Raw genomic sequence first — 25,031 nt, 5'->3', positions numbered from 1 at the left:
AATTTCAGTGGCTCTGCACCCCAACTGCGTTCATGACACATGTTTGTGGTGTGCTAGTGTGGCATTATAGGATTCAGTCAGGCAGTGACAAGGCAATATAATGCCTCCTCGCCACTTGTCAAATACCCTCTGAAAAGCAGTCTGGACAAGGATCGCTCTGTAGAGGGCACAGCACTCCATTGTGAGTGTGAAAGAGCCCTTAGTCTACCCAGCAGCTCTGTTGTTTGCGCTCCTTTGTGACGGGTTAGCTTTGTCCATACAGATCTATGTATTGGTAATGTGCAGTAAACGCCATTATAGTAAACTCTCCCAGGTACAAACACCTATGGCGGATCTAATCCCAACTAGATGACGTTTGGTTCACTAAAGCATTGCTTATCAAACAGTTTCCTTTCATATTTTTGACCTCTTTTGCTGAATCCCAGTGCTTCTTATCTCCTTGAGGGCCCATTCACACTTAAGTATTCCACGGCAGTACATGAATGCACACACGTTAACGCACGTTATGATACGTGTAAATGTACATTGCCTTAAACTAGCCATAACATTATGAATAGGCTGCCAACCAGGGGCGGGCTGACAACTCATGGGGCCCCTGGGCAATAGGGGATCATGGGGCCCCTGTGTCCTTGCCCAAACTCAAAAAAGCCTATGAAAAAGGTACCAGGGGCATCTCATGGGGCCCCCTACTGACCCCGGGCCCTCGAGCGGTTCTTGAGTTTCCAAATGGTCAGTCCGCCCCTGCTGCCAACACATCACAATGAATGAGAAAATGTGCATGACTAATTTTTAACAATGCAGCACACCACAACGCATGGTATATGCGTTGTGGTGTGCTGCAATGTGTTGGGCTCTAATGTACAATGCTTTGGAGAATATTCACACTGAATGGCACCACAACACACATACATAGAGTGTTACCATGTGTTGCAAAAACGTGCTTTTACGAGTGCACTTTACTGTGCCTTGCCACAAAGTACAATTGTAAATATGACTCCCTTCCTGTCTACGTGCACTCCCCCCCCCCCAGCATCACTGTGGACTAGCTTCCTAATGGTCACAACAGTGGACAATGGTGAGAGGCAGTGCTGCTTACTGGCCACTGAAAGGCGACAATGGATCACTTTTCAGAGGGTGATAGAGCAGTGGCTGAAAGGTCTTTGGGAGGCACTCCTGCTGCCTTCTAATGACTGTATTTTTTTAATGACTTTTTTGAAGTGCCGAAATGCAATTTTACATTGTGGGGCAACTGTGAGCTAAGCATTTGGCTTGCTGTTGTGATGCAGCCCCATTGATTTCAAAGGGCGAGTTTCACAGGCAGCTGTCAAACTCTGCAGCCCAAGTTAAAATGCCACAGCATGTGTGCAGCCCTGCCAGGTTGTAATGTTAGAATTCGGATGTTGATAGAGCTCATAGTCTGAAGCCCATATGACAGCATGACCATACAGAAACACAACTGGGAGACAGTTGTCACCCCTTAACAATGGAAGCTGCAGATTTAAAGAGATGGAAACCAACTTTTGGAATTGCATTAACACGTTAAAGCTGCTAGGAGATTGTAGTGATTGAGTTTAGATCTACTTTAAGCCCCTACATGTGTAAGGAGCGTATTATTAAATGGGGTGCGTCAGGAGCGGTGTCAATCATCCACAGCACACACACCCCCTGTGTACAGACATGCAGAAGCTCCGTCGTTACCCAGCGCTTTGCTCCAGCCCGCACATGAGATGCTAGGAAGCACATTGGCGTCTGTCATCGAAGACCGGCCAGCTCTCTCTCTACAGGACAAAAGCTGCTGTGATCCCTCATTGTCCTAAGGTCAGTGCTCGGGAAATTCATCCTCGCTCTCTCATTCCCTCCAGCTGCGTCACTTATTTTATTGTGTCTTGGGTCTGTTTCAGGGGAGCTGCTTGCAAGCCATGGAGAGGGGCCTTGCAATGCTTCAATTATGCACATGATAACCCTTTGTATGTGTTGGAGTAGAAAAAAAACATAATTTGCCTAGCAGGCAACTAGCGAGGGGCATGAATGCATTCCGACACTGGTGGCAGCACACAGGATAATTGAGGAGCAGAAGGTCGACTCAACTACAAAAGTGTCTTGAGCGTAAAGCTTTTGCAAAATTGCATTGAACCTTCCCGGGGGTAGAATGTATTTAGCAACATGTGCTAAATGTTTATTCTGAAACTAAAGGCAGTCAGTGGAGTAGCATTAGCTGACAGGGGACTACAAGCTCCAGCATGCCTCAGCAGCTACTTCAAGCATTGCGTTGGCACAGCAAATTTCACATTTGTGGAATCGGGGCTTAGTATCATTTATTTTTCACATGTATATACACTGAAAACAGTTTTAGGGAGTGGCAGAATCTTTAACAACATTCCCTGCGCAAAAGAGCTTACATCTGGATGTCCGTGTCAGAGTTATAAACACTTTAGATGGCCAGTGAGCACCCAATATATGTGCAAAATTCTGCGCGAAGCTGGAGAACTGGAATCAGTTTCTGAAAAATTAAAAACATTCAAACTTCATGCAGTTATGGGATGTGAACACAGGACTGCAGCGCTGCAATGCAAAAAAGCCACCAAGCTGCTTGATAATTTGATGAAGTGCAAATTCCACCATGCCAATACTCCATTCATTGCAATGGCACTAAAACAGCATCTATTTCAGCTGTTTGTGGGCAAGTATGATGTGCATGCTGAGACTTGTAGTTTCCCAAAAGTGACTCAGGATATTTTATAGTGAAGTTACATTTTTAGAAATTAATCTGAAAGTATGGAGCACATTAATTTAAAGGTGATTAGCTGTCTTGCCCTGCAACACTGGTCTCTTGGTTCTCATTGGCATATCATCAGCATAGAGTTTGTATGGGTTTTCTATGAGTACTAGTGGACAGGCTGGCATTTAACTGCACACACTGTAGAAGGTGTGCTTGTGGGTATATATATAAATATATATATATATATCTTCTTTGGGATAGGGTTTGATGTGAGTGTCTCTCTGTACTCTGTAGAACAATGATTAGTTCCCAACTATCTCTCATGTAGAACCAAGTCCCTGTTTCTTCCTCTGGTGTCCTCCTTTTTTCTATACTTGACCCTCCTATGAAACCAAGTCTTTTTTCTTTCTTAGTTGTCCCTCTTCTGGAACCAAGTCTTCTTTCTTCTTCTGGTGTCCCTCTTTCTTCTTTACTGCTCTGTGCTATGGAACCAAATCCTCTTTCTTCTTCTGATGTCCTTTTTTCTTCCTTAGTTGTCCCTCTTTTGGAACCAAGTCTTCTCTCTTCTTCTGGTGTCCCTGTTTCTTCCTTATTTCTCTGTGCTATGGAACCAAATCCTCTTTCTTCTTCTGGTGCCCTTTTTTCTTTTTTAGTTGTCCCTCCTATGGAACCAAGATTTTTCTTCTTCTGGTGTCACTCTTTCTTCCTTGCTTGTTCAGGCTTTGGAACCACATCCTTCTTCTGGTGTCCTTTTTTCTTCCTTAGTTGTCCCTCTTATAGAATCAAGTCTTCTTTCTTCTTCTGGTATCCCTTTTTTCTTCCTTAGTTGTTCCTCCTATGTAACCAATTCATCTTTCTTTTTCTGGTGTCCCTTTTTCTTCCTTAGTTGTCCCTCATATGGATCCAAGTCTCCTTTCTGTCTCAGTTGTTCCTCTTCTTCCATTGTCCCTCTTTTTGGTCTGATGTACAAACCTCCAAAAAAAAATGTTCTACTTACTTATCAAAGCATTTAACTAGACTGAATCTTTCATCCATCATCCTAAAATATTGCATTTGCTGTTGTGAAAATCCAGTAAAAAGGAAAAGTATTTGCGAGGAACTTGTGGGTTTAACCTAGTTTTTCTCAACCTTTTTACCCTGGAGGAACCCTAATTTTCATGTCTTGGACAACATGTGCTAAAAATGATTTTATCTACAGCTCATGGTATGTATGATATATTTTTTAGCAGTCCCCTGAACTATGAAAATATTTTTTCAGTAAAAAATATCAAATGAAAAGAATAATAACAATAATAAAATAATAATAAACAGAAAGGAAATACAGATATTAAAAACTGTAGTGTCCATTTGCATTGATGGTCAAGGGCAATGTGACCCCTCACAATGATGGTTAGATGGGAAATTGATCTGCCCCTGCCTACTGTTCAAGGAGCTATGAGAAACCTCTGGAGGAAATGTGGGGTTCCACAGAACCCCCCTTTGAGAAAGGCTAGGGGGCTGTGGCAGGGATGTGCCCTTTTCTCTACATATGTTGTATTTAAAGGTTTCTCTCTTTTTTCATCTCATAAAATTAGTTATGATGATGTGCAGGAGACATTCCTAGACCAAGGCACCCAGGTCATGCACCCCTGGTCATCCCATCCGAAGTATGACAACCCAACTTCATGCTTTGCTGAATTCTGGTTGTGAGATTTTCCTATTTTGTCCATCCGATGTTCCACCTCCACTGGAATTGCATTTTCTCTATGTTATTTATAAGTAGGTTTTGTAGATCACTTAGTAAATTAGAGGATCTAATATCTAAATACATGTATGTTTTCATTAACAAACTGCCCGCTGATTACCCATGTAATCACACCCTCTTTAAATAATGTTCTTTTTCCAATACAACGCAGTCTATGCTTCTGTCCATTGACTTTATTTTTAAGCAATGGTGATACATCTGATTTTTTATCTCATTTATAGCACATTTATACATCCGCATCATGGTACAGGAATGTGCAGTAATGCACTTTACAAACGTTACTGCATTGTGGTGGCATTAATTTTGCATGAACGAAGGCACCGCACCTGTAGTACATTGCAATGGGTTGTGTTATAATAAAAGTGTCCAGTACAATATTTAGCACATTAGGGCCTGATGATGGCCCTTTCATTTTGAATGTGCTGCCTTAAAGCAACTTACACTAATGCACATGCAGTAATGCTTTGCAAAGAAGTCAGTGGGCCCCAATGTCATATGTGTGTTATCACTGTTAATTTCATTTTTCCAGAACAAAATCATTTTAGACTGAAAGAGGATTTTTTTAATACCAGTGAAAGCACTCCCAGATCACAATAAAAAAAAAAGGTATTTGCAGGGAACAATGACTTGTGGTGGAAGCAGAGAAAAATGTATAAAGCGTTTTTCTAAGAAAAAAAGAATGAAGTAGAGGCAGCCTATCAAAAAAGAAAAATAAAATGATTGTAAACCCATATTTTTTTAAACAATGAACATATATAAAGTAAGGAACAATGTCATATTAACCTGCTCTGTGCAATGGTTTTTCACAGAGCAGCCCAATACTCTTCTTCTGGGGTCTTCTGGATTTATATTGCTGAAGAGACCTACTATTACTCTTCTCTAAGGGCCAATATGCTTTGTGTTCCTGTGCGAATCACACGTGGTTCCATTCTTTTTGACTGGGCTAAAATCGCACCACACCAAACGTAGTGCATGCACTACTTTTAGAAACACACTGAAACCAGACCACATGGTACTTTTACAAGGCAAACTCACTGTCTTTGTGATCTGCATTTGGGGTGTCATTAACTTACTATTGACACCCCCTGAAGATTGCAAATGGACTGCTTTTGAATGAGGTGCTCACTCTTGCGCAGGCATGGTGTGAACTGGCCCTATGAGAATACTCAAAAAGGTGCTTAGAACTTTTAGAAGTGCATATATAGTCAGTTGAAGAAAAACTTCGAACAAGCTCAATAGCTCTGGTGCGGTGGCTCCCACAAATACAGAAAGAGGATCTAGACCAAAACTCAATGAGAGTCCAAGATAATTTTAGTTGTTGGGTAAAAGGTCATATAAACATAGCCAGCACATTTCAGGTGCAACACCATTTCCCCTTCATCAGGGCTTTTCACAGATCTATATTAGAACCAATATTGAGCTGTCCTAATTGAGTAACAAACCTGATTGTAGGTTCTGAGCAGTCATTCCTCTATGAGAAGAATTCAGTACTGGTTTTGATATAGATCTGTGAGTCCATCCACGTCTGTTTCCTGTGTTAGGCCCTGATGAATGGGAAATGGAACATTCCCATTCCCAACAATCTTTTCAAGGAAGAATGACCGCTCAGAAACTGTTGTCAGTTTGTTACTCAATTAGGAGAGTTCAATATTGGTATAATGTAGATCTGTGAAAAGCCCTGATAGAGGGAGAGAGGTGTTGCCCTTGAAACTCATTGCCTGGTTTTATATGAGCTTTTTACTAACAATTAAATTTATTTTGGGCTCTTTCATCTGGATTTGGTTGGGTGTTCCTTTCTGTATTTCTATGATTTGATCTTCTGCAATAAAGGCTTCTCACCTTGCTCCTCTCAAGGTTCTTTACACTGCATGGGAGTTATGTTATACCAGCCCAGCCATTCCAGATGGATGAAGATCCTGAACATGGAAGAAGGGGGGAGTAGGAAGAGTCCGTGCCAGCGAAGGAGCTTGCATACATCACATAGCTGGAGGGTAGGTGAGTATTGAAGGGTTTAGTTCTGCTTTAACAATGACCCTTGTGGGGTTCCCTAGCACTGCAAAGCTTAAATGGGCATATTTTGCTAGGGGAACACAATAAGCAGCTCTACTTACCTTACTCCTTGCTCCCCCAGCAGCTATCACTCTGGGATGTGGGCAGTTGCAATGCAGGACTGTACAAGATGATGTCAGAGGGCCTGCTACCGGCAGAACAGCAAGGAAATGCAGCTTCAGAAGACCACTCTAATAGCTTGGAGGAGGCCTGCAGTGGCAAGGGATAGGATAAATATTTCAGCTTATCCCTCCACTGCTAGACACTAAATAGGCCAAAGTTTAGCTTTAAACCACCTTTTCAGTGCCCTACTTCTCAGGCCTGTACCAATGATAGTTAAAGACTTGAGTACTATTGGGTCAATGTTAAGGGAGTGCAGTAAGGAACAGGAAAGCTCCAGAGTTGGTTCTGATGAAGAGGTGTTGCCTTGAAATATGTTAACCAGGATATTAGAGGTCAGTCTTCAAATGAAGTACTAATGGACAGATGAGATGTTCCTTATGGAAACTATGTGAAAAAATGTCTCTTTATTCCGCTTTTGTATGTACAGTATGTTTATTTTAACCAATTAAAGATTTTTTGAGGATCTTACAGTTGACAGTGCATTCTCTCTTTCATTTACAGTGTAGACTTCAAATATTTGCATGTTATCAATTATTTCAGGCTAAGCCAATCTTAACCTGAGTATACACCTGCAGATGAGATTGAAACTCTGGGAACGGGGGAAGGGGTAAAACCTCTGTTTTGTGTTTATTGCTTTATATGCCCCTATTGGGGTGATGTCCCCTCATTTCCTGTCTATTTGGCAGCTCACAGGCAGAACAGCAAATGAAATCTCCCCAAAGGGGACATAAGAAGCAAATCATATGAAATCCTTATAGAATAAGGAAGGTAAAAAATGTGTGTCAGGATTTATTGCTGTCTGTGTCCTCATAAGAAAATTATCCCTCACTTTCTGTACTTATTGTGATGGCTGTCAGACCGAACAGGAAGTGAAGAGAAATCTCCATGGGGGCACACACAGCATTTTAAACCAGGCAAAGATTCAAGTCTTTTTTCCACAAAAAAAAAAACAAAAAAAAGGTATATGTATAATATATCAACATTGTATATCATTATTGTTAGACCGAACTGCTGAAAAACATTTTGCCACTGTTTAGCGTTCAGTGCCTCGAGCTGTTTGCAAGGAAGAAGTGTATTGTCAGATTGTATTCTTATTTAAGACATAAAGTTGAAGCGTTACTATGGTAACACAAAAGCTACCAAACAAAGGGAATAGATACCTCATATGTATGACTTTTTAAATGTATGTCTTTGTAAAATAAAGATTTAAAGTAGAGTGAGCAAACCTTGCAGGTATTTAGGAGAACATTGAAAGGGATTTTTGTTACAATACCAAGGCTTACATTCCTAGTAGTGACATTCTAGGGTTTTAAAGGTTTGTCCTCCATTGTAACTCTTCTATCACATAAGGTTTGTTCACACCAGCATGCTGTTGTAATGTGTGGTAAAACAAAGATGCTGTGTTACGTTGCCTTTCATTTTAGATGGCACCCAAGCACAGCCACAATGCACTGTAGCACACCACAACCCACAATGCATTGCATTGCACCGTGGTTAAAAAAAAATAGAGCAGGAGTGATTTCTACTCGCTTGGGACCCATTAAATATTTAAACAGTATCATATGTTCTGCTGCATGCATTAATAAAATGATTTGAGGTTTGAGCAGTCCAGAAGAAGTGTACCTTTATTGCTTATACCTACAACAGACTGAGGTCTGAGATCTAAATGACTATTGAGAATGATCCATTGACATTATTCCATGTGCACTATATGGACAGCCCTCCAACTGGTTAAGTTCAGGTGTTTCCAGTGAAGGGTACTGTTAATTCTACACGTACAAAGACAGGACTATGGTCAATACATGGCTTGATGAGTTTTGTGTGGAGGAACTTGGGTGTCCTCTGCAGAGCCCATACCTCAACCCTACTGAACACCTTTGAGATGAATTAGAATGCCGACTGTAATCCAGGTCTTCTCACCCGAAATCTGTACCTGTTCTCAAAAATTGGCACACATTTCTACAGACACTCCAACTTGTGTGGAAAACCTTCCCTGAAGAAAATGATAAACCTTTCTTCAGAGTTATACAGTCTTACATTGGATGGCCACAACTGGCCAATATTAGGTGAACATTAAAAGACCCGTCCTTCCTCTTCTGTGTCGCTTCCCCTGTGGTCTGCTACAACTTATACTCCCCAGCTTTTCTAAGATTCAGATATGACATACACAGACTGTAAAGTGAACACCACAGAAGTTAGAGAACAATGATTGATCATCCTCTGAGATTTGAAACATTAAAATGTAAAACGTCTGCAAAGCACTAAGTACTTTGTATTGCTCAGGCTGTTTTTTTTCTGATCACCAGTTCTGGAGGCTCAAGCTGAAATAGTCTGAAAGGACTGTGCGGGGTAAAAACAATAGGTTCACTTTAATGTTAATGGCCCTGTAATACATTTTTCATGAAATAGTTCTTCCTGTGTTTTTATGCATCATCTGTAAGCTCCCGCAATTCTCCTTTTACTTATCACTTGTGTTTGTTTGGAAAGAGGAGTGCATATTGCGGTTCTACTACTGCGCTACTGTATGCACACTACAATTCCCAAAGTCCATCTCAGGACTGAGCAAGAGTGGGTGGCTACCAGGGGCGGACTGACAACTCATGGGGCCCCCGGGCAATAGGAGATTATGGGGCCCCTGTGTCCTTACCCAAACTCAAAAAAGCCTATGAAAAAGGTACCAGGGGCATCTCATGGGGCCCCCTACTGACCCTGGGCCCTTGGGCAGTGCCCGAGTTTCCAAATGGTCAGTCCGCCCCTGGTGGCTACATTCCTACAAACAGTGGGACCATGGAGAACAAACGTAGCCACCTTCTAACAGGAAGTTGGACAAAAGGGGGGAAAAGGCAGTTTGGAGGAAGCTGCAAGCAATAGAAGGTTCTTTCTGAGTTAAGAATAGATACTTGAATAGAATCAGAGTTTAGCGTCCCTTTTATGGTTTTTGGCTGGATTTAGCCAGAACAGAATTCCTTTGTAAGCTCAAAGACATTGCTTGCAAAATCTTATAGAGTGCCTGAAGAGCCGTTCAGTGAGCTCCAGTTCTGTCACATGGGAGTTTTAAGCACTAGTTTAAAAAGAGAATGTCCCATAACTAGAAAGAAATACAATGTTTTTAGTGGATAGAGAGAAACTTACTAATGAAGAACTATAAAGCAAAACACTTTCTGTACATAAGTGTGATGGTCCGCTGCCACTCTATGGAAGAAATCCCACAAATGAGGGTGCAACATCCTAGTGCATTAACACATTAGCCATTAATTTAGTTATCCAAATAAAACATACTCATAAACCATTTGATGAATAAAGCATATTAATAAGGGAGCCTGGGTTTTGGCTCTGAGGAAGAGTGCTCTTCCCTCGAAATGCGTAAGCCCTCTAGGATCCTGAGGGTGTCCTTCCTTGGTTCAGAGTACACTGGGCGGAGTGAGAAACTTTGAAACCGATAATTTGTGATTTGTTTCCTAACTCACTCTTGAAATAGGGGGTCAAGTGGGAGATATGATAACCGTATAAATGTGGAAACAGTCTATATACAAAACTCAGTATAAAACTTCCCACTTTGGGCCACAAGACAAAAGGACATACCGTTTGACCTAGAGTCACTGTCACCATGGCCATGCCCTTTCACATGACTGGGGAATGACATCACCACTTGCCTGGGTCACCAACATTTTAGTGCTGACTATGAGGAGGAAGGATTGGTCTTTGGGGTCAGGAAAAATATTTTCTCTTTTACAGCAAATAGCCTCCTGTTTATAAAAGTTTTATGCTTTCATGTGGATCAGCTAGATCTCCAGATGTAAGGTGATTTTTGTTATTATTAAGTTGAAGTTGATGGACGTGTGTCCTTTTTACCTATGTAAGGTGTGCATCTGTATGGCCATTCAACTCCTCTCTATATACAAGTTATCTTAATTTGTGAATTTCCCTGGAGAACTTATGGGCCATTGACATGAGTTTCCAGGTAATGTGCTAGATGAGTCACTGAATTATGAAATTATCTACTTGTACAGATCAAGTCGTGCTTTTCTTAAATGCAGTTGCTGTCTTATCTTGTCACAATCTTCCTTCTCTATTTTGTCATACTCTTTCTCTTCTGTTTTTTTTATTTAATTATCATCTTTTCTTATATCAGTTGGGATGTATGTTTTCTAAAGGTATGTTCTTTCCTATTGGCTCCATTATTTGAAAATTACTGCTGCCTGTCTGTATGTTATTTTTTACACTGCTTGTTAATTTTGTATTTAAAGTGATACTAAACACACACTGTTTAATTTACATTATCCCATCTCTTTCTGTATGTGGATGATGGCACTGTAATTATTTTAAGACAAAACAAAACATTTAAGGCTGGCCATACACTATACAATTTTCTGTCCAATTTCTGCCCAATTTCCTTTAGATTTACCTTCAACTGTGTAGTGCAAGAGCCCGCCTAATTGGATACAACTGAAAGTGATGTTTGGGTTTGACCTCCTATTATATGGTGTTTGGTAAATCTAAAGCAAAAATCTCAAGAAACTTGTATAATGTATGGCCAGCCTAAGTACCCTTTTACTAATCAATATACAGCTGTCACATGACCCAGCTCTTTCCCAGCCTTTCTGCAACGAAACAGTAGCAGGAGGAACTTCTATTCCTCTATTACTGGTCACATGTTAAAAAAAAACTGAAAACAGGAGTGCAGAACAAACTGTACACCTGTGATCCATAGGAGAAGTACAGACAAATGAGCTTTGCCTGTACTTCTCATTTAAATAGGGCTCTAAATTATTATTATTATTATACAGGATTTATATAGCGCCAACAGTTTGCTCAGCACTTTACAATATAAAGGGAGACAATACAGCAACAATACAGTTCAATACAAGAGGGATAGGAGGGCCCTGCTCCTTGGAGCTTACAATCTAAGAGGGAGGGGCTAGTGGTACAAAAGGTAATAACTGTGGGTGATGGACTGGTAGGAGGAATAGAAGATTCCATTATTAGCTGAGGGCAGGATAGGCTTCCCTGAAGAGATAGGTTTTCAGAGATTGCCTAAAAGTGGGCAGAGTAGGCGATAGATTGGGGTACAGAGTTCCAGAGGATGGGGGAAGCTCTGGAGAAGTCCTGGAGACAAGCATGGGAGAAGGAGACAAGGGAGCTAGAGAGCAGGAGGTCCTTCGAGGAGTGGAGAGAACGGTTTGGGTGAAATTTGGAGACAAGATTGGTGATGTAATTTGGGGCAGAGTTATAAATGGCTTTATATGTTTTTGTTAATGTTTGGAATTTTATCCGTTGGGCAATTGGAAGCCAGTGGAGGGATTGGCAGATATGGAACGTTGGATGAGTCTGGCAGCAGCATTCATGATAGACTGAAGAGGGGATAGCCTGCGATGAGGTAGGCCAATGAGGAGGGAGTTACAATAGTCAAGGCGAGAGATAACCAGGGAGTGAATAAGTTGCTTAGTGGTTTCAGTAGTTAAAAACGGGCGTATCTTGAGATGTTGCAGAGGTGAAGTCTACAAGATTTGGACAGTTATTGGATTTGGGGCTGAAAGGACACATGGGAGTCTAGGATTACACCTAGTGCCCTGGCATGAGGGGAGGGACTGATGGTTGTATTATTGATCTTGATGGAGAAGTCAGGGGTGGGGGCACGGGCTGGAGGGAATATTATGAGCTCAGCTTTAGAAAGATTTAGTTTGAGGAAGTGGATGCCCAGTGCCAATGTGGGATATGCAGTGTGCAAATGCATGGATGCACCCACATCCCTAATGCAATGGACCACAGGCTGCACTGCACACACATGCAAATCTTGGGGAACACTCATGCACCCAGTCTTCCTGACACCCCCTCTACACATATGCAAACAAGGAACATGCTTACAGGAGGAGATGACTTTAATCTGTTACTGTGCCTTTAGGCTCCTATCAGACGGGGCGGATCTGTCAGTGATCTGCCTGCTTAGTGGGGGATCTCTCTGCTGATACCCCGCTAAGCAGGCGGATGACAGGTCTCTGTCTGCTCTGCTACCGCAGAGCGGCCACAAACACTGCCCACGGATTTTAATGGGACGGTCGGATGGAAATGGACCTCCTGTCCATTTCTACCCAATTGTCATCTGATCCAATCCACTGGTGGGATGGGGAATAGATCCCCATCTGTCTATTTGTGGTGTACAGGATTGGATCAGATGCCGATGGTTATCAGCGGACTATTGTCCACTGACACTTGCCAGTCCATAGAAGTCTATGGATGGATCAATCTGGTCTGCCTGAAAAACAGACAGGCAGATCCCACCGCTCTGCTCATGGGAAAGGGGCCAAGCTGGAGGAAGGGTAGTGACCAAGCTGTATTTTCATAAGTTGAGCACAGACAACTAAGGTCACTGGCCAGGCAGTGCTTTCTGACAGGGTTGTGTAGATCTCAGAACTGGATGGACAGAAGTAAAATGCTTTGGTAAGTAAAACAGATACCAAATATGTATTTTAGCTGTGAATATATCAGTTTGCCTGGAGAAACTGTTAGTTAAGAAAGTCAGCCTCCTTCATAAAATTGTCTAAGTCCGGTGTGTTAATCATAGCACTCAATCATACTTTTCATATGGAGCCGGAGGAATGAAGTGGATAATGTTATTGGTTACTGTGGGCAATACAGATAGTTCTTCATTCATGCAGATACTAGACTTACTGTAGTTACACAAATGTATTCTCAGCAACTCAGTGGCCATTGTATGCTGCTACCACTAAGTGGATATCTCCATCCATCTCGCATCTAATTTATATTGCAAGCCCATTCAGAGGCAACAATTCTAATCCTCATCCTAAAATTTTACATTTTGAGCAAAACCATACCCGTCCCTTGTGAGCTGCTTCCTTTAAAATATTTGTATAGGTATGAACCCCCAAAACACCCCTCTCCCCCTGTAGATCATGTCCCAGCATTCTTTTTTATTATTTTACCTTGTTCCTGTAATGAAAAACTGCATTTATAGCTCCATGTGATGTCAGGCACACCCCCTAAGATACATCTCCCGAAGCCCTCTAACTACACTAAGGGGTCTATTTATTAAAAATTAGTTGTGTGAATGTCTCAAGTATTTGCACGGCTGTCACAAATAATCCCTGTGTTTTGCCTAATATGTTTCTTTCCTTTGATCATCAGTTCTACCTAGTGGCCATAATGCGGTATTTTCTTCAAATACCAAAAATTACCAAATTATGACCAGTGGATGGAACTGATGGTCATAGGAAATAAACATATTTGGCAAAACACAGGGATTATTATAATCAAGGCAGTAGCATTCCTGGAAAGAAACCAATGCATGCAAATGAAGAGGGACAGATAGGGGAGGGGTAAAATGAAATTCTGTAGCCCAGCAGGCAGAGCTGATAACACTGGTTGGGATTTCAGTGCAGCAAAAGCACTGTGTTAACATCTTAAATAAGGAAGTTAGAAGCACACTGGATTTCTGAGGGGATTAGCTGTTATTTTTATGTACTTGTAACATTTTAAAGGGATAAAACATGGGAAATTGTGCATGTATTGCAGAGATGTATTAAATATTTATTATTTTGCCCTGAAATATACTTTAAGGGCCCATTCACATCGACCACATGCTTTTTTAGATATTAACCTCCCTGGCGGTATTCCTGAGTGTAGCTCGGGGTAAAGGTCCAGTACCAGAAGCGGTAACCCCGAGCTACACTCGGGATTACACTGCAGCGTTGCTCTGGGATCCCTTGAGCACTTACCTTTTCCTGCGGTCCCACGATGTCCCCCCTGCAGCGTCCCCGGCCATGTCCTCTGGCCGAAGCGGGCATCTGTCTTCTGGATTCCGTTCGGGACGGAACTGGCGGGAATTTAAAAAATGTAAAAATTTGACATTCACTAAATATACTAAAATCTGATAGTATTACATTACTGTATCAAACCATTTCACATACATTTTGTCCCTAGTGCTTTGTCCTGTGCCCTGCCTGCATTTTTACTGTTCTTTCTGCCTGGAAACTGAGAAAAGTCCATGGTGTCCAAAAAGCGTCCCTTTAGGTCAAAATCGGTTTTAGATCAGCTAGAGAACAGTGATAGTAAATTAGAACCACTTGCAGAATTGAATGATAATGATTCGTGGGGAAATTCGTCATCAGACACGATTTTGCGACTTTGCTCAGCGATGTGCGAATTTGGTGCTATATTTAAATTTCAGTGCTTTTGGTTTGATTACATTATTGAATTAAATTTATTAATATATTATTATATTTTATGCTTATTTATAATATTATAGTGTATGATTTCATGTTTCAAATTTTATCATACCCGGGATGTTTACTAGACTCTTGTTCGGACAGATTTCAGTGAGCTATTCCTAAAAATTACAGGCCTACAATAAAAAAACAACATATTTCCATCGAAAACAATGTACCGCTTTGAGCACAGAAATACTGACATAATCAGACCGCTAGGGAGGTTAAATGTCAATTAATTTACTGATTTTTAAAACTGTGTTGCACCACACCACAAGTTACTGCAGTACCATGCATTTTGGCGGGCAGGAACGCACTCTCATTTGCCAGATGCTTGGGGGTGCCATTAAGAATTAATGGCATCCGCACGCATCTGCAGAAGGCAACACATTTTCATGCACACACTCCAGCATTGCGCCTAGTGTAAACAAGCTTCAAAAGTTTGAGATTAGATGACAACCTATTGTGTGCAACACATCATTATACACAATACAGTACATACAGAGTTTGTTGACAGCATGTTGACACAGCCTATAATGCAATGTTTTTCACACTGAGATGATAAATTATAACAGAATGTGAACAGCCAAGCTAAGCCTAAGTAATATACAATAAATTACACTTGTGTTCTAATATACTTCTGTTCCTTATGTCTTCTGTTTACCCTATACAGTGAAATGTCATGGTATGATTAGATGGGTGTGGGGGAACGGCTTGTACTATGTATCCATATGTAACCAATCCGCAGTCTATGTTTATTGACTGGAGATCTCCTTAGTATAGATTGGTGACGTTAACAAAAAGGATACTCATTTACTTATAAAAAAAAGAAAAAAAAAAAAAGAAACTCTCAACGGATGTGCTTAGGTGAAATTTTTTAGAAAAATGTATTTTCTTTCTTTAGAGGCGTGTTTTTTAAGGGTAATTAAAATTATTATTTGTGTATTGTGTATTTTTGTGTATTTTGTTGGTGCTATATAAATCCTATAGTATAATAATAATACTGTTACTTTAAATATTATATGTGACTTTTTTTTTCAGTGTGTTTTTGTTCCGTAATAAAAGTAAAATATTTAGCATAATAAGGGGCTGTTTTTTGGAAACCAAACAAATCCAGGATAGTTGAAAGGAGCTTCTGTAACCCTTAGGAACCAGTTAAAGCCCATTGCACACTTTAAAGCCACCAAAAACAATCTTGATTTTACTTCCCTGTGTACTGTGCCACAAGAGCAGAATATGTCTGAATTCTCCTGATTTTTACAGAGATTTTGATTATCCCTATTCAAGAGTAGATAGGGATGAAGGATTGGCTTGCATGTTTTTTGTATGGCAGACTAATACACTGAATAGGACCCTTTATGTCACAGGAGCTTAACTACTTCTCAACTGGCCATTGTATAAAATGGCCAGTTGAGGGACCAATTACTCTGACCAGGCCTTTAAAAACGTCCTTCTTTACATAGCGTATGTGTGCAACAGGTGCACTCCCGTGATAGTGGTCATTTGATCAGCACAGATCAGAACCAGAACCTTTACTAAGTGGAAGAGTGGGTTTGATAATAAAGTTTGCAGTGCCTCCACTCAGGACAGGGCTTCTGTCAGCCTTCCTGGGAAATTAATCAAAATCTGATAAAAGTATTTGGGAACAGAGGAACTACTGCAACCAGCATATAACATGAACCATAGGTACAGTATATAGATGCACACCAGTAAGGAGATAATACAAGGTTTATATAAGAAAAGATTAATAAGAGTGCATACATCCAATGTACAAACAGATATTATCAGTAAAGGGCTAGATAGGATTCCTAGTAGAATCGTGCATGTATAACCAGGGATATATGGTTATTAACAAAGATACCTGAAGATAAATGTTGCAGCAAAATCCAGTTGCAGGAGCCCCTGAGGATGATTGTGGTGTTGAATCTGTATTTGTGCCAAAGACCTGAAGACAAGATCAACGGTGATGGGAAAATTCCTCCAACTGTTGTCCAACCTGCCTAGAACGTTGCTTCTCAGATGCAGAAACTGTGGTGTGGCACTGGAAATCAGGAGTCAGCCTATCTACTCTGCACTTTAGACCCTCTCTAGTAGTTTATAATCTGACATGCAACTGCACCTCTAACTACCGGAAGTGGCCATCAGATGCCTAACTTGGCTCTAGCCTTTGCTGGTTACTAAGTAGAAGGCAGCAGATCTTTATATTACTAATTAGTATTGCTACTAATCATAAGGCTTTTGGAGAGAATGCACAGAATGCAGAGCAGTACAAATCAATTTCATCCTCCAGGGACTGAAGAAACTTTTCCACTAATAACAGAATACTTGCCCTTGGCTTCAGTGGGTGACTTAAAAAGCCTAAGCACACCCTAATACTTGCATATTTCTTAACTTCTAAAAAAAAAAAAAGTTGCAAAAGTTTAGATCACCTTGGGGTGTCCTTACTCTTAGGGCATTTGTACTTGATATGTTTTAGAACACACAGTAAGAGAACAATTTTTTTTTAAATTTTGCTGGTCTTTCTTCCTTTTATAGTAAAAAACAGAGGTTATAAAAATGCTATCAAAAGAGCGTTCCAAAAACTTATATCAAATTAATTTGGGTATAGTGTTTCACGACTGAGTAAATTATCAGTCAAAGTATCAAAGTGATGAAAACTGAAAATGACCATTATTTCTCTTTATCAGAACTGCAGTGCAAATCAAGAAATGTATTAGTTTGGAAATAAGAAAGAGCTGCAATTATTCCTAAACAATAATTATTAATAATAGATATTTAAATTAGATGTAAATTCAAACTGAATTACATATTTGCTAAATGATCTTGTATCATAAATACTTGTATTTTTTTTTTAAAGAATTGTTTCACCTTTTCTCATTATTTTATGCATCTCTATGGTGCTGATCTCCCACCGTCTCTTTGCAGCCACATCCTGACTACATGAATTCCTGATATGACTGCATGGCATTTATCAGTATGGGTTTTGGATAGTGACAACAGTGGACTATGCCTGTGAAATGTGCATTGGGACGGCCATTTATAGTCTCCATCAGAATCCCATTTGACAAGGTGACAATTCAGGGCCAAAACTGGGGGATAGGGACACAGTGTTGTCACCTCAGTTAGAATTTGAAGAAGTACCTACATGGCAGGATCACCAGGTAGTATGTTTATGTACACTGAAGATAGTAAGATATTAAAAAATAACTTTTGAAATTTTATTTGCATGTTAAAACTTAATATTTTAGTAACTGGGTTTAAGCATACCTAAAGTGAATTTGTGGAAAATTGGTTTTATTCCACAATGAATTTGTCTTTTTTTATAAACACATCATCATGTCAATTTTTTAACCATTTCAATACCGGGCAATTTTACCCCTTCCCTGCCCAGGCCATTTTTCATGTTTCAGCGCTCTCACACTTTGAATGACAATTGCGCGGTCATACAACATTGTACCCAAACTAAAATTATATTATTTTCTTCACACAACTAGAGCTTTCTTTTGGTGGTATTTAATCACCGCTGGGGTTTTTATTTTTTGCTAAATTACCAAAAAAAGACCAAACATTTTGAAAACAAAATACGTTTTTCTTTGTTTCTGTTATAAAAGTTTACAAATAAATAATTGTTCTTCATAAATTTAAGCCGAGATGTATTCTTCTACATGTCTTTGGTGAAATTAACCCAAATTAGGATGTATTATTTAGTTTGTAGGAAAGTTATAGAGTTCACTAACTATGGTATAGATCTGAAAATTGATCAATCCTGAAGTACTGACAGCCAATCTAATTTCTTGAGGTCCAAGAATGTCAGAATAGTACAGATATCCCCAAATGACCCCTTTTTGCAGAGTAGACAGTCCGACGTACTTCATAAGAGGAATGGCGAGTTTTTTGAAGTTGTATTTTTTTGTCATAATTTTTCGGAAAATGAAAAAATTTAAAAAATTATTTTCACAATTTTTTTTTTTACATACTGTCACCAGTGCAGTACAGCGTCATCATATAACTGGCATGGCGGTGAACAGGGACACTGACTGGTGATAGTATTAAAAAAAAAATATATATATATAGATATATATATATATTTTTTTTATTATTTTTAATTTTTTATTAAATTTTTTTTTATTTTTTTTAAGATTTTTTTTTAAGATTTTACTATGACCAAAGTAGTACAATGTTACCATAGTAACATTGTACTACTTTGGGGAAGTGATCAGTATTTTTTTTTTTTTGTTTTTTTACACAATTTGCTTATAGCAAATAATTACTTTGCTACAAGCAAGCATTTACCTGAATGAAATCGATTCATTCGGGGTTTTTTTGGGTTTTTTTTTTTTGTGCTTAGCTGTGATTTGGTCACAGCTAATCACATGACATGTGCATATGACCTGCTGTGACCATTTACAGCTAGGCACTAGTATACAATGGATGGCATGAATGAAGCCATCCATTGTATACAACTGTCATGTGACCTGCTGTGATTGGTCACAGCAGGTCACATGGTACCGGCAACGGGGGTCGGTACTCAGATCTGTCATCGGCCGTGTCCGAGGTACACGGCCAGTGACAGATCGCGCCGCTGCGCGGCTCTGCAACCGCGCGAGCTACGCATGTGCGGGAGCACGCCAAATGGCGTGCACCCGGAAAGCTGAAGTAATTTTGCGGCCGCCAAACGGCTATAGGCCGGGCGGCTAATGGTTAAAAAAGAATCCTGTTATTTAGATTCAAATGTCAGGAGAACAGTCAGAAAATCAGAAAGAAGTTCAGGGCATAGAAGTCAAGTTTGAGGGTCTGTAGCAGTGAAAATAAGAAATTAAAAGCAAAACAGAATAATCAAAGGAGGCATGCTGTTTTGTATTGCTCTGCTATGCAGAGCAATGCAAAGCAGTGTGCTGGAGCTGACAGTGATACTCGGCGATCGCCAGGTGCTGGGGGGAGATCTCTGGCAGGGACCCGGTGATCGTCAGCTGTAGCCGCCAATACCCGGAAATACAAAAATCATGTATATATATACGTGATTTAGCGCAGTCCTGCCACCCTGTAGCAGTAGTTCTGCTATAGGGCGGCCAGGAAATGGTTAAAGTGTACATAAACCCAAGAACACAAATGTAATATATTGCAGCTTACCATTCCTAAGGTGTGACAGCTCTCTTAGTTTTCTGTTTTTAGGATTTTCCCCTTTATATCCACCTGGTGATCCTGCCAGTAATACACGAGTAAGTGTGACAACACTTACTCATTGCACTGTATCTATGAAGAGCATTGTCATGCTAAGAAAGGATTACAGAACACATCCCCCTCTTCTCCTTAACATGGGGTTCTATAGTCCATATAGAGAGAACTGGAAACAAGGCTATCTAAACACAGACCAGCACAGAAAGATATCAGCTCCCAGAATTACTCAACATGCATTTTTTGCATTTATTGAACTAGACACTTTGAATTGTATATTGAACAGATCAAAAGTGAGCAAATAAGAGCAGGTCATTGTTAGGTTTTACATACACGTTAAACAATAGTCGGTAGAAGTTCCCCATCAACACCACGATGAACTACAGTTGTGGCCAAAATTATTCAACCCCCACTGAAATTGAGTGTTTTGGCCAGTTTGACATTGCTTTTGATCATTCAGTCATCTTGCTTACATTTACATTAAAGAGGCACTTGTAGGTCAGACAAATATAACATAACAGTTATAATGAAATAACCACAAATGTCTTTTCTGTGCTCACAGCATTATCAGTTTTATTCAACCCCCAAGTGACATTCAATCTTAGTACTTAGTACAGCATCCTTTTACAGTTATAACAGCTTTTAAACGTGAAGCATAGCTTGACACAAGTGTCTTGCAGCGATCTACGGGTATCTTCGCCCATTCTTCATGGGCAAAGGCCTCCAGTTCAGTCACATTCTTAGGCTTGCGCACTGCAACTGCTTTCTTTAAGTCCCACCAGAGGTTCTCAATCGGATTTAAGTCTGGTGACTGCGATGGCCACTCCAAAATGTTCCAGCCTTTCCTCTGCAACCATGCTCTAGTGGACTTGGAGGTATGCTTGGGATCATTGTCCTGTTGAAAGGTCCAACGTCTCCCAAGCCTCAGGTGTGTGACGGACTGCATCACGTTTCCATCCAATATCTCCTGGTACTGAAGAGAATTCATGGTACCTTGCACACGCTGAAGCTTCCCTGTACCTGCAGAAGCAAAACAGCCCCAAAGCATGATTGACCCTCCACCATGCTTCACAGTAGGCAAGGTGTTCTTTTCATCATAGGCCTTGTTCTTCCTCCTCCAAACATAGCGTTGATCCATGGGCCCAAACAGTTCTAATTTTGTTTCATCAGTCCACAGAACACTATCCCACAACTTTTGTGGTTTGTCCACATGGCTTTTGGCATACTGCAGTCGACTCTTCTTATTCTTTGGAGACAGCAAGGGGGTACGCCTGGGAGTTCTGGCACGGAGGCCTTCATTACGCAGTGTGCGTCTTATTGTCTGGGCTGAAACTTCTGTACCCACATCTGACAAATCTTTTCTCAGTTCCTCAGCAGTCACACGGGGACTTCTCTCCACTCTACGCTTCAGGTAGCGCACAGCAGTCGAAGTCAGCATCTTCTTTCTGCCACGACCAGGTAGCGTTTCAACAGTGCCCTTTGCCTTGAATTTGCGAATGATGCTTCCTAAGGTGTCTCTTGGTATGTTTAACATCTTTGCAATCTTCTTATAGCCATTGCCCTTCCTGTGAAGAGAAATCACCTCTTCTCTTGTCTTCCTGGACCATTCTCTTGCCTTCACCATGTTTGTAACCACACCAGTAAATGTCTAGAAGGAGCTGAGTATCACAGTCATTTTAAAGCTGCCTAATTGGTGCTTATTATGCTTGATTGCTGCTCGGTGACATCCACAGGTGTTTTCAATACCTGATGGAAAGCACCTGTATGAACCTCTGTTCTTCAGAGTGGTAGTCTTTAAGGGGTTGAATAATTGTGGCAATGAAGAAACCACATAAGAACCATTTACTACTGTATTACATAAACAATTGATGTCATTTTAGTTGCATTTGGGTAGTTACAACGTCCTTGTAGGATTTGATTCTGAATACAATTCCAAATGTACACTATAGTCCCTAAACCCCTTTACAGCATTGGGGGTTGAATAATTTTGGCCACAACTGTATATCCATCTGTTAACAACAGTTTTCCAAGAATGATTCAGATGAAGGGCGATTAATTGAGCTGTCAGCTGGGCTACCATTTTGACAGCAAAACCAGAGCACTTCAGTTGATGGGTATGGGTGATGTGGATAATGCGATGTTGAAAAGTGAGTGTCATTAAACCCTGGGTGACAATCGCAGCGTGTTTCGACAACACTAGTAAGAATTCTCAGCCATAACTACGGAGCTGTGACACAGCACCATTAAAACCTCACTAACGGAAACATTTGCTGCAGTTAATGAGGTCCCTCCATCTACAATCAGGAAGAGACAGCTTTCCATGCATAATCAAGTCAGGATTCACACAGGTCAAAGGTCTCTCTGTTAAGACAATGAAATCTGCTCAATTTTACAATGTTTTCCTTCTTTATTTTACTAAATGTACAATTTTACAATGATTGCCAGAAAAATGTCCTTATTACACTGGAAAAATGTGACAATTTTTACTAGAGCAGGCAGCTCATTGTTTTATCCAGCAGAGGAAGGGTTCTGTAAAATGTCATTCAGCCTTACGGAAAGCAAAAGCAGGTATATTAAAAATAACCCTGAGACTCATGGAGAAAAGTAGATGAGTAAAAAGTCACCAGCACTCCAGAAGATTTGTTTTCACAATTTGTGTGTTCCTTGTCACATTGGTCAAACTTCCACACCAGTGTTTCGGGGCAGGGTCTCCTTCATCAGGGTGACAAAGTGAATCATGGAAATAAAGGACGACCACACAGAATGCATTCCAAGTTTACTAGCAATCAATTATTTAGTTATGAAATAGCAGATGTAAAAGCAGCCTATTTACTCACTAAACATCCGGGATCATGTAGCCTGTCCATTAATAGAAACCAGTGACATCAGTGATAATAGAGCCTTTCCATTAATAGAGACCAGTGACATCCATTATAATAGAGCCTGCCCATTACTAGAGCTCAGTGATAATGGAGCCTGTCTATTCATAGAGACCAGTGACATCAGTGATCATGCAGCCTGTCCATTAATAGAAACCAGTGACATCAGTGATAATAGAGCCTTTCCATTAATAGAGACCGGGGACATCCGTGATCATGCAGCCTGTCCATTATAGAAACCAGTGATATCAGTGATCATGCAACCTGTCCATTAATAGAGACCAGTGACATCCGTGATAATAGAGCCTGCCCATTAATAGAGATCATTGATAATGGAGCCTGTCTATTCATAGAGACCAGTGACATCAGTGATCATGCAGCTTGTTCATTATAGAAACCAGTGACATCAGTGATCATACAACCTGTCCATTAATAGAGATCAGTGACATCTGTGATAATAGAGCCTGCCCATTAATAGAGATCTGTGATAATAGAGCCTGCCCATTAATAGAGATCAGTGATAATGGAGCCCGTCTATTCATAGAGACCAGTGACATCAGTTATCATGCAGCCTGTCCATTCACAGAGACCAGTGACATCAGTGATAATTGAGCCTGTCTATTCATAGAGACCAGCGACATTAGTGATAATGGAGCCTGTCCATTAATGTAGACCAGTGATATCAATGATCATGCAGCCTGTCCATTAATAGAGACGAGTGGCATCGGTGGTATTGCAGCCTGTCTATTCACAGAGACCAGTGACATCTGTGATCATGCAGCCTGTCTATTCATATAGACCAGTTACATCAGTGATATTGTAGCCTAACTATTCACAGAGACCAGTGACATCAGTGATAATGAAGCCTGTCCAATAATTGAGACCAGTGACATCAGTGATAATGGAACCTGTTCATTAATATAGAGCAGTGAAATCAGTTATAATGCAGCCTGTATATTCTAATATAGACCAGTGCCATCAGTTATAATGCAGCCTGTCAACTAATAGAGACCAGTGACATCAATGAAAATGTAATCTACCTAGTCACTTAAGCAAATCATACACCAGTACATTTTCGTAACATCATTTACTAGTGACATCATAGAGACCAGTGACATGCAGCCTGTGTATTCATAGAGACCAGTTACATCCATGATAATGCAGTCTGTCTCTATTCACAGAGATCAGTGACAGGAATGAAAATGCGATCTACCTAGTCGATTAAGCAGACCATACACTAGTAGATTTTCGTACAAACATTGATATAAAAATTCTCAGTGCATTCGATGACATCAAATAAAATATATATCTGAAATGTGCTCAGCCAAAAATTATATATAGCCAAAAGTGTCTCATGCAGCTGCAAACACCAAACGTGTGTTCCTCACATCAAGCAAAGAAAATAAATTAAAAAAGGTGTTGCGCTGCTAAATTATACAACAAATGAATTCTATAAACAAATAAACTAATTAAATAGATGAGATTCTTATACCAATTCTTGTACAAATTATAATCCCCTTATCCTTTTAAAACATAATACAATTCATGTGCGAATTGTAAACCACTATCCCTTTTAAGTATATGAGCAATAAAGTCTTTCAACCACATATATATAAATTGTTCCAAAAAATGTCAAATCTCCTTGATATAGATCTAAGTGCACTCCTGTTAGTGAATTACTCCTGCAGTCCCAGTGCTGCTTCCAATCTATTGTGCATCACCACAAGTGAGGAATAAGTGGAATCTCACCTTAATGCCTTGACATACAAATTATACTAGGTCAAGGTGCACATTTGCTACTCTTTCTCCCTGGGTAGGTTCAGGTTCTCTCCCTCTCCAAATTCAACCTGGGTTCCCACAGTTCAGTACCGCTATTGTACTGTTCTGATCTAAATATGGACTCAGAACCATAGAAAGGCCACCATAGTGTCGTAATTTAAAATCTTCAAGATATTTATTAGAATTGCACTCACATAGAAAACTATATTCATTCACAAAAGGTACAGCTCACAGCTTAACTAAGTCACGTGACCCCTGCTGAAGTCCCGTGCCTTAGTAACGATACGTGTGGGGAGGAGCCAGATGACAGGAGCCGAACGTCGGCGGTGAGCGGACGCTGA

General features: G+C 40.3%; 1 protein-coding gene across 1 annotated transcript in view; it reads left to right on the top strand.

Annotated features, from left to right (window-relative positions):
• The first annotated feature begins 1,640 nt into the window (after positions 1 to 1,640).
• The window catches only part of MPPED1 (metallophosphoesterase domain containing 1), a 97,701-nt gene continuing 74,310 nt past the window's right edge, over positions 1,641 to 25,031 (top strand). Inside the window, exon 1 of the mRNA XM_089680805.1 lies at positions 1,641 to 1,818. The gene's annotated coding sequence lies outside the window, so the exon portion shown is untranslated. The remainder of the gene's footprint in view (positions 1,819 to 25,031) is intronic.

This window comes from Staurois parvus, unplaced genomic scaffold (assembly GCF_062004578.1).
Source record: "Staurois parvus isolate SC_StPar_1 unplaced genomic scaffold, SC_StPar_1.0 ptg000249l, whole genome shotgun sequence".
Lineage (NCBI taxonomy): Eukaryota > Metazoa > Chordata > Amphibia > Anura > Ranidae > Staurois > Staurois parvus.
The sequence above is the reverse complement of the archived record's forward strand: the minus strand, read 5'-3'. Positions and strand labels throughout refer to the sequence as shown.